Source organism: Pongo pygmaeus, chromosome 3 (assembly GCF_028885625.2).
Source record: "Pongo pygmaeus isolate AG05252 chromosome 3, NHGRI_mPonPyg2-v2.0_pri, whole genome shotgun sequence".
In the NCBI taxonomy this organism is placed as follows: Eukaryota; Metazoa; Chordata; class Mammalia; order Primates; family Hominidae; genus Pongo; species Pongo pygmaeus.
In genome coordinates, this window is record NC_072376.2 from 153,041,545 (window position 1) to 153,059,374 (window position 17,830).

Here is a 17,830-nt window from a genome sequence, read left to right on the forward strand (position 1 = left end):
ATCTCGGCTCACTGCAACCTCTGCCTCCCAGGTACAAGCAATTCTCCTGCCTCACCCTCCTGAGTAGCTGGGATTACAGGTGCCTGCCACACCACGCCTGGCTAATTTTTTTGTATTTTTAGTAGAGACAGGGTTTCACCATGTTGGCAAGGCTGGTTTCGAACTCCTGACCTCAAGTGATACACCTGCCTCAGTCTCCAAAAGTGCTGGGATTAGAGGTATGAGCCACCACGCCCGGCCAAGCCAAGGAAATTCTAAGGTGAAACCCTGAAAAACATTATGTTCATATTCCAAATATGTGAAATCAACGGAGTCCTTTCCAAATCAGATATCTGAACACAGGACCCAGGTTTTCCTCCTTGTTTTATCCAATAGTATAATTACTGCAATCATCACTTAATAATATATAGCTTTTAAATTACAAACCATGTCCTTACCTCTAGGGAATATATGTAAAAATCTTTCCATTAAAATGCTAACATTGCTGGGCACAGTGGCTCACGTCTGTAATCCCAGCACTTTGGGAGGCCGAGCAGGTGGATCACGAGGTCAGGAGATCAAGACCATCCTGGCTAACACAGTGAAAACCCGTCTCTACTAAAAATATAAAAATTTAGCCGGGCGTGGTGGCACGCCAGCTACCCAGGAGGCTGAGACAGGAGAATCACTTGAACCCGGGAGGTGGAGGTTGCAGTGAGCCGAGATTGCACCACTGCACTCCAGCCTGGGCAACAGAGCGAGACTCTGTCTCAAAAAAAAAAAACAAACCAAAAACAAAAAACTAACATTAATAAAATTTAGCACCAAATTGCTCTACCTGAGGTTGAAGGGTAATGATTTATTTAATTCCCTTCGGAACACATTATCTACTTTTTGGGTAGAGTTCTATCCTGAGGTATTTCTTACTGGGGAGTTCATAGAACAAACAGCATGGTTGAGAATGAATTGAGATGAACTCAAACCAGAAACAAAGCATATCCACGAAAGGCAATAGATTATATAGGAAAGTAAGGATTGGGACCGATTCCTTTTCTAAATGACTGGCCACTGTACTACAGCCTTATTCTGTTGTCAACAGTACTTCTGCTGTTAACTGAGCTTACGTACAGTGTCAGTCAAGGTTTTCATTGAATAACAAGTGTGTGTGATTTCTAATGCATATGAGGCCCATTCTGACGCAGTACGTATTAAAATGAGCCAAGGGAACGTCTACCAATGGGCCCTGTCATTGCCTGCCTCACTGCTTTCCTGGATACATTTGCCTCAAGTGGACACAGCAGTTGGAGAGAGGGATGTAAAGCAAGACCTCCGTCACCCAACATGCAGGAACATGAGTATTTACTGGCTCCATCTTCACTGTCAGAGAATACTACAGGGAGGATGAAACAGCTACCGTGATTAAAAATCTGCTCCCTTGAAAATAGCCATGCCACTGCTGTGCCACACAATGACCCTTCCAAGTCGGGTGCTGAGCTAGATCAGCACCTCTCCTGCAACTTCTTTGATGGCTCAGTGTAGACTGTACGGTGTGCCAGAGAGTCCAAGCACAGCTCCAGCAGGAATCTCCTGGAGCAGAAGGCTCAGGAGAGGATGAGAAGAACAGCTGCCTATTTTCTACCTCAACCACAGCCAATTTTGTGCTCCAGCCCCCCTTTTCCCATTCCAAGTGGCATATCCTTTCTTCCTCTGTCCCTCTATTTAACAGTCAGACAAGAATAATTTACAGGAAAATTGTTAAGTTATAAAAATAACCATGCTTTCTTTCACTTCTTTTCTCAAAAGTTTGTCTCCTAGAGCCGATCTCTAGAATCCAACTCTGGTGTGTATTTTAGAAAACACCTTGAAGATGACGGTGGCTCAGAAGCACACTATGGTACATGCTGCTGCTATGGTCAGTGCTCTGTGCTCTTCAGTTCCACTTTCCAATACTGAAACTTGCTTCAACACAAGAATTTATATCAGACTGATATTGTCACAAGTTCCAAGGATCCCAGCTGACATTGCTGTGGCCCTGCTTGGGGGAAATATAAGTAAAAGACCTTATATTCATTCACTGGTATCTTTTAGTCCACTGACAATTGTATAACACAATTCAGTAGATTACTGGGAAAGTGAGGCACTAAGAACCCTGATGTTTTGGTTCCCAGAAAACCTGAACCTCAAGACTGTGTATAGGGAAGCACTATAAATGACTTCTGACCCTCTGCTTAAAAAAAAAAAAACGCAACAAAACAAAAAACAAACTAAGAAGTGATCGAGAAGTTCCTTGGGTTAGGTTTTAACATGAATCCTTAACACATTATTATCTTTCCGCTCTAAAACTGGAGTTTGCACTTTAAATAGAGATTTCAATAAATTAATGCATTAGCTACAAAGAAATGGACTCAATTTAAATGACTAAGCAAGTGACCTGAATATTATTTCCTTTAAATAGCCTGAGCAACATGAAAAGAAAATACAAAAAGGAATCTGAGTAATGCCCTATGTCTACAAGATTCCATCTAAGTAGAGCATGTCTCCCACGATGTGACTCACAGGAGGCCTGCAGCTTCAGTTTTGAACAAACAAATGCACATCTTCATTCAGCACTAAGCTACCTAGTGTTAGTTATACAGCTAACTAGTTATGCAGGCTATCCATGTTTACATAATCAGAAACACATTGCTTTCAATAAGACAAGGCCCACTGAGTTACATATGACCCTAAAGTACATGTATTTCAACGCATGTTAAACTGTACTTTTCAGAAAATCATTTTGTTTAACAAACTCTCAGCAGGCACCCTGATTAGACATAATCTATAAGGGTCCTTTGTCTCGAGCTGCACTGCTCTGCTGTATGGGGCTCTCTTTGTGGGGATAATTGGTTTGGCTGTCCATTCCACCCATCAGGTGATAGAAAACTATCAATCAGCCTAAATGCAATGTGAGAGAAGTCTCTTTAGCCAATTAGTCAGTAATGAGAACATTAGCTACGATGTCTTCTGCAGAGGGCACCTTAGCCATTCCACTAGTCTGAGAAAATGACAGTCCCTGTGTGATTAATAAAGATCACAGGATACTTCAGAAATTCTGCATGGGTGAAGAAGAGAGTCAGAAAGAAATGCACTTGGAAGAGCTGAATGTTTCTAGTGCTGCCAAGTGCTTTACGCAAAAAACATTCCAAAATCACAGAACCACAGAACTTCAGAGCTGGAAGGGACCCTGAAGATAATTTGATCTCACACCCGCATTTTACAGATACGGCAGGGAGTGAAATGAATTGTCCAAGGTCACCCAGCTGGCTGGCAATGGTGCACCTCTTGTGGCTCCAAAGAAAAATATTTGGACTGATAAAAGCAAACAAAACAGGCAGCACATCAGTATGGAGAGATCCTACATGGCTTCTGATATTTTTATAGGTGTGTCTTTTTTCTCTACTGGTGGCGAGGATTATATGTTTTCCTTCCCTGACTTCCTAGGGCCAAACATGATCACTGTTTGTCCTGAGGAAGTACCACACATATTTAGAGCAATGGCTCCTAGGCCAGATTGCCTAGGTCCATAATGCCAGCTCTGCTACTTACTACACGTGTGACTTTGGACAAGTACTGAATGCCCTGTACCTCAGTTTCCCCATCTGTAAAAGAGGATAATAGTCCCTACCTCCCAGGGTTATGACAATGATTAAGAGTTAGTCTACATAAAACACAGGGAACAGAGGCTAGCACTTGCAAGCTCGGCTATTATTATTCATGAAGGTGCTTGTGAAATGACAGCTGCAATGACAGGGCAACTTCTGGATACACAGGAATAATACTAAGATAAGGCCTGGGTGCAGTGGCTCATGCCTGTAATCTCAGCACTTTGGGAGGCCGAGGTGGGCAGATCACGAGGTCAGGAGATCCGAGACCATCCTGGCTAACACGGTTAAACCTCGTCTCTACTAAAAATACAAAAAATTAGCCGGGTGTGGCGGCACGTGCCTGTGATCCCAGCTACTAGGGAGGCTAAGGCAGGAGAATCCCTTGAACTCGGGAGGTGGAGGTTGCAGTGAGTAGAGATCGATCACACCACTGCACTCCAGCCTGAGAGACAGAGCAAGACTCCATCTAAAAAAAAAAAAAAAAAAAAAAAATACATTAAGGCAAATTAAATTAAACACAATGCCATAACTTTCTTGGGATGAAGACTGAGGGAATCATGGAAAGAAGAGTAAATTCAAAGGGGAGAACCGCACCAGCCTCACAGAAATTTCAGGAAGCATCGCTGAAGCTTTGAATGACAGTCCTATCATGTCCCAACCTGTCTGCTGGACTGCTCCCTGGTAGGGTCACCTGGGCACGTTCTAGCGGAAATCCACGGGCCCACTAACTCCCACAGCCCACAGCCATGGAACCATGGCTGACCATGCATGGTGATCTTTACCCTTGTGCCATGAGTGGTCTGAAGACTAAACATGCCTTGATCAGAAGCATTACCATTCTCTGAATCACCAGGCCCCTACGTTGAAGGTGATGTCCCCTCTCCCAGAGGCTTTCGTTATCTGCTCCTCCTCTTGAACCCCACAGCACTGTAGGCACAGCCCACCCACCCCGACTGTGCTGGTGTCTCGGCATTGCCACTGCTTGTCTCATTCCATCTCTGTATTTCATACTGCCCTGCAATGCTGTCTGAATGCGGGGACAGGCATGCATTTAACAAAGAGGCCACTTCAGTGGATTGTCCCAGAGTAACACACACCAAGCAACAAGAGCTACTCTGGCATGGGTGCTAGTGCACTGCTGTACAATGCCTGGGATTTTCCTCTTTTACCTTTTAGGAGCAAAGATACTCTATTATCACCACTATCAACCTCTCCTCTTATCCCTACCCCTCAAGAAAGAAATGGAAACACACAGGAAGTTCAAAGGCCAACTCATTTGCTACTGCTGGAATGGGCAAACAATGCACACTCACGGAAACTAAACAAGTGAATGAGGAAAATGGAGTGCACAAAGACATGAGGAGACAGACCAGTGAGACCAGAATGCAGTCAACAACAGAGGGGTTAGGGTGGAAAAGGCCCAGGAAAGGGTGGGGTGCTACCAACTTCTGACTTTTTTTCCTTTATAGGTATTTACTTATATCTGGTATCAGAGACACACAGGGAGAAGAAGTGGGAGAGAGAGCATCTAACAAGATCCTTGAAGGCAGGAATGTTTTCCCATTTTCATTTCTATTCCATTGTAGTGTTGAGGGCAGCTCCAATCATCTGAAAGAGTGAATGGCTATTGGGTGGGAGGCAAAGGGAAACAAAGAAATATACCATGAACTCAGGGACACATCTTAAAACTTGCCTAAACTCCAGAGAGGGAGGTACTCATCAAGTGCAGTCTTCAAAAACTATGTGGGATTCACAAACAGAACTCATCTCCAGGTAGAGGACAAGGGTCCCTCCCACCTGAACATCCACAAGTAATGCAACTCTCCCTCTCCTACACAAGGTTTATATGGTTGACATCCACCAATCTGTCCATCCCTCCTTCCTCTAGCCCTTGGGCGCCACACTAAAATATTACATTCAACAGAAATTAGAAACTTCAAAGCACATCCCTTCAAAAAATCAACAATATAGGGTACGGTGATAAACAAAAGGACATCATAATTTTGTGGAAAATGCAAATGTTAAATTACACACAGAGTAATTGCATATTTACGTCTTTCCTACTGACCTTATCTTGCCAGAGTAGGAGAATCAGTGTCAAGAATGAACTCTTTGCCGATTTAAATAGGATTCAAATATATATATAATGCATAATAATAGTCTCCTTTCACTTATTACATAAACATAAAATATTACCCTCCTTCTATTCTTGAGACGTTATGACAATCTGAGCTAATATATTATATTCAACTCAAGTCCCTGAGAGAACAGAACTACAATTACTATTTGGCGAGTGTCTGATCCATTCTGCTTGTCTCTGAAATAGTCTATGAAACTTTCATGGAGGACACCAAGGAATCATTTTGTTGTTTGACAAAATGATTTGACTGTGAACATTTTTAAAATGCTTATATTGCCAACATTTAAAATAAGATTTTATTTTCTTTATATAGATGGGAGTTATTTGATGTCCAATAATATGTATTTCTATACAAATGCATACAGAGGTATCTGAATTTTTGAGAGGTAAATTACACATTCTGTAAGTGGGTCTTGAAGCAACAACTTGAATGAGAATGGTTATATACATACCACTGGATAAATATGCCTTTGCTAGCTCAGGCTTCATGGAGTTGGCGAGAGATAGGAAGGTAAAGAAGGAAGAAAGAGAATAGAGAGTGGAAGAGAGGCCGGCCATGGTGGCTCACCTCTGTAATACCAGCAATTTGAGAGGCAGCGGTGGGTGGATTGCTTGAGGTCAGGAGTTTGAGACCAGCCTGGCCAACATGGTGAAACCCCATCTCTATTAAAAATACAAAAATTCGCTGAGCTTGGTGGTGCACGCCTGTAATCTCAGCTGCTCGGGAGGCTGAGGCAGACCAGGTTGAACCTGGGAGGCAGAGGTTGCACAGCCGAGATCACGCCACTGCACTCCAGCCTGGGCAACCAAGTGAGACACTGCCTCAAAAAGAAAAGGGAGTGGAAGAGAAGGGAAGAGAGGGCAAGGCAGGCAGGAGGATCAACTATTCCAAATTGAAGAACTGGAATTAAATCCATCCCACCTCCTTCCAACAACTGGAGGAATGATCTTACCTGTAGCACTGTTTAACATCGGAAAATATTTTTTTAAATAGTCCAGACAATAATAAATACAAAGAAAAAAACACACCTCTGGATTTAAATGGAAGGTTGCAATTCCTTCATCCAGAGAGCCTATTTCATGAGAAACCTTTTAGTAGAGAAGTTCTTAGTAAGACTATATGGGCAGCAATCTCTTGTTCAAGAGATAAAAATAAAACAACTAACCTTTACTAAGGTCTTACTAGGTATAAGGTACTATTGGAAACATATATTAACTCGTTTAACCTTCACAAACCTCCTGTGAAGTACGAAGTATTATTGTCCACATTTTACTAATAAGAAGTAAGTAATGTACACAAATTATGCAGTCAGGAAATGGCAGAGCTGGGATTCAAACCCAAGTATCCGACTCCCAACCCAGCACCCAGCCATTTTATTAGTGAATGAGTGGATGTGTGAATAAGTGAATGAATGCAAAAGCTATGCTCGCTGTTTGTAACCTGTGGCTTTAAAGGCCGCTGGCAGAGTTTTCTGTACCAAAAAGGACAGCCTTATGAACAAACCATGGCTTAACAAAACTATGCCTCACAGTTGTCCCTCCCCTAAACACACCCCACTCTGAGGGAGAGCCTCCCTCACTGGCCGGGCGCAGTGGCTCACGCCTGTAATCCCAGCACTTTGGGAGGCCGAGGCAGGCGGATCACGAGGTCAGGAGATCGAGACCATCTTGGCTAACATGGTGAAACCCCATCTCCACTAAAAATACAAAAAATTAGCCGGGTGTGGTGGCAGGCACCTGTAGTCCCAGCTACTTGGGAGGCTGAGGCAGAAAAATTGCTTGAACCCTGGGGGCGGAGGTTACAGTGAGCTGAGATCATGCCACTGCACTCCAGCCTGGGTGACAGAGAGAGATTCCGTCTCAAAAAAAAAAAGAAAAAAAAAATGTGGCAAAGTTAAAAGTAAGGTTGATGTCTCATTTGTCTGACCCAGTCACACAGTGGCCATGTGACAAGAGAGTGTTGTGGGGATTTGGCTCTGAGATGAAAATGCATAAGGGACTGTGGAGCTTCCTGTGGGCCCCATGTTGCTTACTGTTAGAGGAGAGAGACCCACCCTGGTGTCCTGGCAACATTCCAACCCAGGCACAAACTTTACATGAAGTTTGAAGCTTTGGTTAGTGGCAGGGTCTCCACTTCCTGTTCCAAGATGTTGGGTGAGTCTTATAATTCAAGTCTCAGAGGCATTTAGACTTGAGTGGTGTAATGCCCTTACAGGCTCAGTGAACACACTGCCCAAGCCAGGAACAAGGACCCAAATCTGATTCAAAAAAAAAAAAAAAAAAAAAGAAAAACAGGTCTACCTATAAGGAAAAAAAGCAAGCCATTCAAATTTAGGACTGTTCCCAGATGCCCTATAGCACTAAGGACATGACAAATTGAACATGACCTGCATATTTTATGAATGTATCTCTCCCTTTCCCTCTGCTTCTCACCCCTCTTCTCTCTTTATTTCTCAAGTCTTCACTTACTGATGCAGAATAGGAGACACTTAGGTCTGCTAAATCTATCTAGACTGACTTACCTCTTAGATTTGTTCACCTCTTAGATCCCAAACACAATTCTTTTCCTCATTCAGTTTCAATCTGTTTTCCTATATTTGAAGAATGTGCTGCTTTGAAAGCCCTGATTTTTACTTTATAGGAATGCCGAGAAACAGGCCCCGGGAAAGCAATACTGTAGCATTTTCCAAGCAGTCATCTGGGGGATTCATGACCTTCCAAAAATTTCTGGTGGTTTCTGACATTCAACTTCTTCCCTTCCTCAAATTCTCCATATCCCCACATTCTGCCACATATTTTTAGGCAAGTATCTGAGCTACTAAAGAATTTAAAAATGAGAAAAGTGAAAGTGGCCAACAGCCACAATAAAATTTTTCTTTAAAAATGGCAGCACTGTCCCTGGAAGAGCTTACACGGGTACACACAGTATATTTCAATCTTACCAATCGTGCCCACCTAGATTCAGCTCTTGGGACTATTCTAACTAAGACAACACTCTCTATCAGTTTAAAATAGTCTGTTGTGACAGAAAAGTACGCTGAAAATCAGTGAAGACTCATACATAGAATCAATTTCCCCTCTAGAGAAAATCAGCGAATATAAATTCATTAGGGTAGTTAATTTTTCCATGTAAATAGCAACTGACATCACTGTTAATACCAGGAAAAGTAAGCAGCGTCTTTTAATGAAAAGATTATAAATCTAAAGCGAAGAGAGTTAAGTTCTAACTGTGCTCCTGATAAAAAGGGAATAAATAATACCCGTTCCTTTTTCATGGAGATGTTTTAAGAATAAACAAGACAAATGTGTAAAAATACTTTCAGTTCTCCTGAATACGGCACTACCTAATCCCAAAACAGTTCTATAAAAAAGAAAGAAAGAAAAAAAAAGATTGGTGTGTTCTTGGCAGTTTCAATGAGGGCTATGGGCCCAAGATGTTTTAAAAGCAGAAAACTGTTAACATTGGAGATATATTGTCAAAATACATTTCCCTTTGGTTAAGAAAAGGAGAGAGGGAGGGCTTAAAGGGTGGAGTGGAAAGGAATTGTCATCAAAGCATTGTTAATATGAACTGAATTATATTACAATGGCAATGCTTCAACATGGGGAATGAAAATTGTTTTGTATTATTGTGGATTGACAATATGACAATCGTTCATTGAAAGTGGATGACAGCTGTAGCATTATAGCTCAGTGCACAACACAAGATGAATGAGTGTTACAAGTTCTTCCAGAATGGGCCCTTATTTCGCAAGAGTCCGTTTCATCCCAAAATAAATACATGCCAGTTTTTCACTATCTCAGCAAATTTAGCATCTCTTTACAAACCAATGTGCTACCAGCGGCCTCAAAGTGCCTGTGTCATGTCCCTGCTTAGTGGATTTGCAGCAGCTGTGAAATGTCAAGTCAAAATGCCATGGAAGATCTATACAACGCCTCAGCAGAAGAAAGGGCAAGAAATGGTAAAATGCTTATGCCTGGACATGTGTGAACTGACGTCAAACTGTCTCCCGATCCACAGGAGCACTGTTTCTGAATTTCTGTCTTGGCACCAGGCTCATTCCACCACAGACATATGAGAGTCATTTGTGTGCCTCTTATATCAAACTACTCACCTAAAAGAAGTAACACCATGTAAGCTACTTGAAATTAACACACTTCAGAGGCCAGAGATATTTACATATCTCCTTATGTGCAACAAAAGTCATGCCTGCTTACTTAACCAAAAAAAAAAAAAAAAAAAAAAAGAAAGAAAAATCAAAGAAAAAAAGCACAAAAACTACTCAAAATATCACCACAGAGAGAAAGAGATAAGCCTTGTTCACATTCACATATTAGTGTTTTTCTTCCCAGTTTTAATGTATTTTTAAAAAACAGAATCTGGGCTAGGCACAGTGGCTCACGCCTGTAATCCAACACTTTGGGAGGCCAAGGTGGGTGGATCACCTGAGGTCAGGAGTTCAAGACCAGCCTGGCCAACATGATGAAATCCCGTCTCTATTAAGAATACAAAAATTAGATGGGCATGGTGGCAGGTGCCTGTAATCCCAGCTACTCGGGAGGCTGAGGCAGGAGAATCGCTTGAACCCATGAGGCAGAGGCTGCAGTGAGCTGAAATCGCGCCACTGCACTCCAGCCTGGGTGACAGAGCAAGACTCCAACTCGAAAAAAAAAAAAAAAAAGAATCTGCTATATATTCTGTTCTAGTGCCTGTTTTTGTTTGTTTGTTTTTTTTTAATGTAGCAATCAATGTATTGGGACTGTTTTTCAATCTAAAATATACTTCTAAAGTGTAATTCTAAAGATTATATGTATTCCATTTTCTCTACATACCATAACTTACACAGCTAGTCTCCTGTGGCTGGACATCTATGCTCCTTGCAGCTTTTCACTATAAAAAATAACTCAGCTACTATATAATGTTTTCATACTTTCTGACTAATTTCTTAGAAAAAATTTATAAAACCTGTACTGATTTCCTATGATCCTGACTATGGCAACACTCAAAGTAAACCTGGGGCAGCCCTTGGAAAGGGGCCTCGAGCCTCACTGACCCATCAGAAGAGCCTCTGAAGTATTGGTAAGAGTAGCTGAAGAGCTATAAACAATGGGCAAGTTCTCCATCTTATACTTAGAGAAAATAGAACCACTTATCCCTTAATTGCTGTGGCCTAGTCTTCTAGGGTTAAGCGCAGCAACATGTTTTGGTGCGTGAGAAAAAGCATAATATATGCAAAGGGAGAAGAATCGCGTGAATATTCTCTATGCTTCCAAAGTCAATATGAAATATAAATGCCCTCTAAAAACCCTGAGAGAATAATAAAACATGGGAGTTATTTATGCTATTGTCTAAATATTTCTAATTATCTTTCAGGCACATGGTAGAGCTGTACTTCCTGGCTCTTGTGTGGTTAGATAAGGTCATGTTACTAGTTCTGACAAATAAGTTGTGAGCAGAGTGATGGGGACCATTTCTGGGCAGGGACATTAAATTGCTGATGTTAGACCCTCTGGAGCTCTTTCTCCTTCAGCATAACCACTAGTGTGAGATCGTGGCTGGTTTTGTGAGAATCGGTCCCTGAGTAACAATGATAAGCAGAATCTCGTCTCCCCACCAACCCACAATAAACATGAGCAAGAACTAAATTTTTGTTGCTTTAAACCACTAATATTTGGGGGTTCTTTGTTACTATACCATCACCTAGGCTCTCTTGACTGATAAATAAGATTTAATTGAACTTCTTTGTGATCTCATTATCTAATTTAAAATATTCACAGAAAACGTCATTCTTTTCTACACATACAGGTTGAAAACCTGGCGAATTATAGACATAATCTTTCAGGTTTTTTGGGCTTCGTTACGTAACAATTCAACAGGCATTTCTTCAGTGCCTACTGGCTGCAAGACAGTTACATTAAGTGAGAAATACAAATACTGGGAAATACAAAGATGAGGAAGACACAGCTCTGGGCCTGAATCACTTAAGATAAAGTAGGGAGGATCCGGTTTCAGATTTTCTACAAGGGAGGAATTTAGGGTTGGCAACTGGGTCGCAAAGGGCAGGGGGAGGGGTGGGGGGGACTGTGTTGAAGCTGTGTTTGCATAGTAAATGCAGTCTATATATATTATATATTTATTTGAGGCAATTTTGCAGAGAGGCTCGTGTGGAATATAGGAGAGTGGCTAAACACCTCCTCTGAGCTGCTGTTGGTACTACCAAGGGAACAGTAAAGATAACTCTAAGTAGAAGATGGAAAGTTCTGAAGGAGAGGTTGGAAAAAAGTGGCCATGGTGTTTCGAAGGACTGGAAGATGCCGTCTGAGAGACTGGGAGAAGGGTTTCAGTGAAGAAACTGCATTTGAGATGGGCTTTTGAGGCCAAGATTTCCACAGGGAGAGATCGGGGGAGAAGCGGTCTGGAAGGAGGGTGCAGCCTAAGCAAAGACACAGGGGGACAAAGCAGAGGACTGATCAGGTATCCAGAGCGATGTCATAGCTAGTGCCTAGGCAGACCGTTGGACAAGTGCGCATTTGGGGGGAACGCACTGAGGGACTTAGAGGGATTTGTGCTTGGCTGGCTGAGTTAGGAAATTCAGGGCAGCGGAGGTGGGTGTGAAGCAGGGATTTCAAGGCAGAGAATTATACACCAGGAAGAAGGGAAGCAAGAGGAGCTGGTCCTGGCAGGTTTACTTGGCGGAATTGCAGCGCCCGTATCTGAATAATGAAGTTGGTGAAACCGAGAGGGCTGCAACCCAGAGATGAAGGCGCGGAGCCAGGACGTGGCTCACGCTGAGCTTCCAGCTCCAAACTCTCAGCACAGGGCTGAGCACAAAATAGAAGAGCGATGAATGAATAATACCTAATAATATCCCAACCGACTGGCCAACTGCAGGACAAGCCAGTTTTACAGGACTTGCCGGCCAGTCCTTTATTTTTAAACTTCTTTGCCCGCTCTTGGAGCTTGAGTTTGATATTTACACCTCCCCCCCCACCCCCAAAATGGGCACAGCAGAAGATGGACGCGCTGCTCAGATCTAAGCATTTGGCTACCTGTAAATAGCTCTGATTTAGCTTGGAGGAGACTGAACTGAAATGAAATGAAGTTTGAAGACTGTCTGCGAATTTTAGCTTTAAATATTGCAAGTGAGCGCCGGCGGCAATGACCATCTTTAACTTCGTGATACTAAGAAAAAGATAGGCTCTTCAGACAAGAACAAAAACATTCCAGTTCTCAACATTTGGCAAGGCTTTTCCCCAGGAATTCCCTTTTGCTTAATCTGACCCCACATACTTCCTTTAAATGTCCCTTTAAGAAGACATTTTAGTTTTGGTTCAAACAAACACAAAAGTTAGTGTAAACGCTGGGAAAAAGCAGGTGGAGTGGGAGACTAATGATCACTTTTCTGTGTGATCCTGAGTGAGTGGACTGGATTTCTGGCCCAATAGTAGGGCAGTATTTCAAGAATGAACGGAAAATTTCTTGAGGGAAATGGACAGTTTAAGGATGAATATCATTCTTTTGATATCTTCCCAAAACATGTGCAAATTCAGCAAGAGGTTACAGGAAACCTCAATACCTTTGATTCAGAAATAAACACAGGTTATTTTTTCAAAAGGCATACAAGTGACCAAATAATAAAGCCATCTCCAAAAGGTCAGGAGAAATTTACTGGGAACCTACTGGGCATAGAACTGAAGAAAGTCTCCTTGTAACTGGGCTTCACATGGTTGCAAAAACAGTGGGTACCTTCACTATGTTTATTACCAAAGATAGCAAATGTTTTCCATGGAAAACTTAACTGGAATCTGTTTTGTCCTAAGGTCAGATCTACAAAGCCATAATTACCCAGGTAACTTGGGTCTGATGTTGCCTAAAATATCCAGGTAATTACAGGAGAAAGGTCATTTCCTCTGTATAATCTCAACTATACCACTGGCTGTCTATACTGGCAGTTATCCAGTTAAGAACAGCCTTTCCCATTTCACTTTGTGCTTGCTTAGACCCTGCCAAGACTGAAAATCGTAACGAGTTTTTTAAAATCCCCTTTATAAATATTCCCCTTCCCTTGCCCCCATTCCCTAGGATGATCTGATGACTTCCTCACAAGACGATATACGAAATACTTTGCTAATTTTTACATTCAAAGGAAATGCTTTCTGGAAAGAATACTGTGAGACAGAAATGAAACAAGAAAGGTGAAGAGGAAGAATGAACAGGGGTGCCAAGATCTGCAAAACTGTGGGGATTAAAAGATTCATAGCGAGAGAGAAAAAGAGAGAGGAGCAAAGCAGATATGCAGGTCAACAGACATCTTTATTCAGAGTTTGAGCTTTGTCAACACAGGCAGTTTGGGGGCAGAAAGAAGCGCATCTGCTGCTCTGTGATTGCACAAGAGAAGCTACCACTCCTTTTCTTCACAAAGAAAAAAAAATGGCATTTATCGCAAGTACAGCAAGGCATATTAGGATTCACCTCCCCCATTCTTTCTTCCCTCTTCCTCCTACCATCTCCCTCGCCGCCTCCCTTTCCTGTTGGAAAAGAAAAGGTGGGAGGGAGAGGAGGACCCACCGGTCACAGACAACGCTGTGGGATTCTCTTTCTTCAGCTTTTACCAGCCTATGGGGGTCAGGATGCTATTGGTTCAGCTTTATGTGTGATATGGTGCCTCTCACTTAGCAACAGCGAGCAGGAGAGGCAGGAAGCAACGCCACCTGGCTCAGCAAGTGTGCGGATGGTTTAAAACGAGCCACTCACTCACAGGGAGAACAGAGGAGGGGGGAAGAGAGAGCAGGCTGAGCTTAATATATTGTACTATTAAGAGCAAGGCTTAATCAGGGTGTTAACAACAACCAACAGGCAGGCTATGGGGGAAGAGAAAGACTGGACAGGAGTTATTTTTAATGAGTATCTACGTATAAATCATACACGTTGCCTTCCTTTTTTTTTTAAAGGACAAACTACACTGTGCTGCCTGGATGGTGGGTGGGGAGAAAGATGGTTATCTAGGCAAAAAATAAGAGATAAGATGCATCTAAAATTCTACAGTGAGTTTACTCGGTTTTACTTTGTTTTCACACCAGGGTGTTACTAGAAAAGAAAAAGTAAAATTGGGTGTACTTGAAAAAGCAATTGGCTACGTAATCACAGGATTTTTTTTTTTAATTAGTCAACACAGTAGCTATTTCTAAATCTTAAATTCCATTTTAGCATTTGAAAATTAACTTTCTGGAGTGGAAAGTGGCAAAAGAGAAATACATCTCTGCTAGAAAGATTTTTTTTTTCCTTTGCCTCCTTTGTGGTAAAAGGGAAATTTCTAAGAAGGATGCTGATAGAAGTTCTGAAAGCTCACACTGCCTGAATATAACAGGGCTCAGTGCCAATAACAACAAGGAAATGTATTCTGCTATTCCATATTCTTTCATTTCTCTTAATAGAATTTGCCTTCCCCTCTATTCTAGGTCTTCCCACCAAACTTTAGGATTATCTCACCTACTTATCCATCCCAACACACCCCACTCCATAACATCTAAGAGTCTAGCCTTAGACCCTAAAATATAAATGGGAAAGCATCCTTCTTTCGTTCGTAGAGAAAAAAATGGGAGTCAACTTGGGTCTTTCATTGGAGTCAACTGGTGCCCTAGAGACAAAGCCCAACACTCTGGAGGGCACAGATGGGCCTCTGTCTGCCCTTCTAAACCAGACCCAATTAACCCTTTAGGCTCTGAGGAGTAAAAGCCACTGACTACAGTGACACCTACTGCTCGGGGGACAGCTGTACATCCTCGCACCACCTCCCAGGTTCTCCAAAGCAGCCATTTGTTCCACCGCCGTGGGCTCCACTGAACACATTTCTCTCTGCTCTGGGCTAACACCTGGAGAAGGAAATTTTCAGCCCCCTCATTCTAAGGATGGCCTCTGAACCTATAAATCAGGACTTCTATAGGCAGGAGTCCTCACCCATGGGGATACAACACGCTCTCAATCTATAAAGTGACCAACTCTCACAGTGATTCTATACAAAAGAGGCAGAAATCTGAGAAGAGCCCACACCTCCTTCAGAATCGCTACCTTGAAATTACTTGTTAATCCTGTTTGATACCCAATGAAGTTATCCTGGAAAAAAATGAAAGTTTTACTCAGTATCCACTGAATTTTGCTCTACAGAGAAAAATATGATATGAAGCACTAGTACAATCAAGGTATCTAGAAACTCCACTTTCAGTTTATACAAAAGCTTGTTAGTTAATCCATCCCTTCTACTCTATGCATTTAGTCAGATGGCAGAAATTCCCTCCCATTGAGAAAGAAATCCATTTAATTATGGAAGTCAGTTATACTTCTCTGAAGGCATAGCAAAAATTCCTCTACGTTGAGGACAATATCTCTAAGTCTAGGAAGGGCAAGAAACAAAATCATTACATTGACTTACCCTAAAATAGACACTGAGTTTAAAACCATCTTAAAGGTGCCAAGAGCAGTAAGTCAGATGATTATAAAATTAATGGTTCAGACCAGTCACGATGGCTCATGCCTGTAATCCCAGCACTTTGAGAGGCTGAGGCGGGTGGATCACCTGAGGTCAGGATTTCGAGACCAGCCTGGCCAATATGGTGAAACCCTGTCTCTACTAAAAATACAAAAAAATTAGTCAGGCGTGGTGGCACATGCCTGTAATCCCAGCTACTCGGGAGGCTGAGACAGGAGAATTGTTTGAATCTAGGAGGCGGAGGTTGCAGTGAGCCAAAATCGAGCCACTGCACTCCAGCCTGAGTGACAGAGATGAGACTCAGTCTCAAAAAAAAAAAAAAAAAATTAAATTAATGGTTCAGGAGGTACAGCTTGTTTCATTTTTGACAAAGAATATCTAACGACTCTTCACCAAAATAGGTACAATTGAACAGAATACAAGTAATGCTGAAAATTTAAATATTACCCTTCTTTCTGGATGCTTGAAGTGTTATACAAATATTTTGCTTTTTATTCCCAACCATTCTACTTGAAATAACTGGATGTTACATTGTGCTATTCTCATTTTCCCACTGAGAAACAGAGGAGCTCAGCATTTCATCCAACGTCACAGAACAAGCTAGTGGAGGTGGCAGGGTAAGAACCAGACTTCCTGATTTAAAGCCCGTGACTTAGCCACTGGGCCACCAGAACCAGGCAATTCTCTCTGAAGCCCTGTGAGGACTATCTCAGATCTCTTACTGATACCTAACCCCTGTGTGTTAATTTGTGTTACCGTCTCAGAGTTGCAATGGCCCTATTTACATTCTTCTTTAAGTTTCTTACTTTGTGACCTCATTTATCAGTTGCTTTCATGAAATGGGTTAAGGAAAAAAATGAGAATGTGGGAGGCTTAAGTAAAACCTACGAAAAGCCCAGAAATGGTTCACACATAAGTTAAATAAAAGGCTAAATTTATCCACCTATACCTACCTAACTCTAATGTTTTAGCACTAAAATGAGTATTAAGCGAAAGGATACTCAGAAAAGCAGCTGTACTGGCTCTCCGCTGAGACACGGATCCACAAGGTGGAGCCACTGCGGGGTAGCCAGCTACATAACCAATTAATAGCACAACAGTGACATTTTCATTCTTTTCCATAGAATTTCCCACTGGCAGAACACATCTGAACACACACCTGTGTAGGGTGTGCAAAGTGTAGCTCTGTGACTCTGCCATGGATCACCTAGACCCCGTGTAGGCATCTGTTCAGTGGGGTATGGGTGTTCAAAATGGCATCCTTAAATGTCCCTCAAAAAACCCATATATTTCTTTCTTTTCTTTTTTTTTTTTTGAGGTGGAGTCTCACTTTATTGCCCAAGCTGGAGTGCAGTGGTGTGATCTCGGCTCACTGTAACCTCTACCTCCTAGGTTCAAGTGATTCTCCTGCCTCAGCCTCCTGAGTAGCTGGGATTACAGGCACGCACCACCATACCCGGCTACTTTTTGTATTTTTAGTAGAGACAGAGTTTCACCATGTTGCCCAGGCTGGTCTCGAACTCCTGACCTCAGGTGATCCACCCATCTCGCCCTCCCAAAGTCTTGAGATTACAGGCGTA

The 17,830-nt window shown here is 42.2% G+C and overlaps 1 protein-coding gene across 2 annotated transcripts in view; it reads right to left on the minus strand.

Moving 5' to 3' along the window:
* Positions 1–17,830, minus strand: part of MAML3 (mastermind like transcriptional coactivator 3) — a 434,383-nt gene that overhangs the window by 315,263 nt on the left and 101,290 nt on the right. The gene's annotated exons all lie outside the window — the stretch shown is intronic.